This window comes from Protobothrops mucrosquamatus, unplaced genomic scaffold (genome assembly GCF_001527695.2).
Source record: "Protobothrops mucrosquamatus isolate PMUCROS unplaced genomic scaffold, P.Mucros_1.0 scaffold2410, whole genome shotgun sequence".
NCBI classification, from domain to species: Eukaryota; Metazoa; Chordata; class Lepidosauria; order Squamata; family Viperidae; genus Protobothrops; species Protobothrops mucrosquamatus.
Window position 1 is genome coordinate 13,090 of NW_015388482.1, and position 1,398 is coordinate 14,487.

Consider the following 1,398-nt stretch of genomic DNA (forward strand, 5'->3'; position numbering starts at 1 on the left):
TTTATATTAGATTAGTTTATATTGGGTAGTTTTATGTAGACTTAGGAAGATGAGTGTTTAATCCCGTAACCAGTTCTGGGAAGTCTGGGGGGGTTGGGGAAAGGGATTTCTTATGTATTTTGGTATACTAGAATGGTAGTGAGATAAGAATGGAGGCTCGGTTGACCTCCAGGAACACATCTGGAAGAGGAGGAGGGAAAGAGGGGGGATGTGTAGAGTAGAGTGGTTGAGAGGGAGAGGAAGAGGGAAGGAGGTAGAAAGAAGGAGGAGGGAAGTAGGTTGGAGAGAGGGAATGTGGTCCTGTGAGGCTGTTGAGCATTCTAGAATAGGAGGTTTTTTAGTATAAGAATGGAGGGTCGATTGACCTACAGGACCACATTTGGAAGAGGAGGAGGGAAGGAGGGGGGATGTGTAGAGTAGAGTGGTTGAGAAGGTGGAGAGGAGGGAAGGAGGTAGAAGGTAGGAGGGAAGTAGGTTGAAGAGAGGGAATGTGTTCCTGTGAGGAGACTGAGCATCTTAGAATGGGAGGTTTTTTTTAGTTTGTTTTTTTTATTAATTGTATTATTGAATTATGCCATAATTGTATGTTTGTTTATTTGGGGGGGGGAAATCAATAAAGTTTGTTTATAAAGTCTACAGAATTTCTGTTAAAATTCCGATTTATACGATAAATTATAAATTTATCCTTTGGTCTGTCCATCCATCCATCCTTTTATCCATCTGAAAATGATACCAAAAGAAGAAAATCTTATACAAGGAAGGAAATCTTAACCATAATGCCCATGGATATGGATATTTTTTCTTCTTTTTTGGCAAAATGTTTCCTTCAACTCCCATCCAGAAGAGCAGAGTTAATCTCAGAGTCTTGATCCTTAGGACCGAATCCCAGGGCTGATTCCTCTCCCCACAAAATTCCCTTCCTGCCACAATCCTGGCAGTCAAAATGCTGCCTTAACTGGCAAAGAGCGAATGGCAGGAATTAAGAATTCTATCCTGTTCATAATGTAAATTTTTTTGTCAGATTGATTGAACGTAAATCCTTTTATGAGACTGAGTTTATAATCCAGTTTTTCTTTTCGCAATGCTCTCCTGGCCTGTCAGGGAGTTTGTTAATGTTTATTTCAAATTAAGGCAGAGATTTGGAAACATTGTGTGCACAACTGCATGTATGTGGAAACAATATTTCTGCAGTGGCGTAGCGGGGCAAGGCAAGTAATTTGCGCCCCCTAACCCGTGGATTTTAGCACTTTCCCACTCCCACTGTTTCTCTTCCTTCTCCCCTCACTTCTTCGGTGCGCGTTTGCTGGGAGCCCACCCAGATTTGAGCATCTTGGATTCCGACTCTTTCTCCCACACTCCATATCCCCACGGATCCCTTCTTCCTCCCCCCACTCCCTT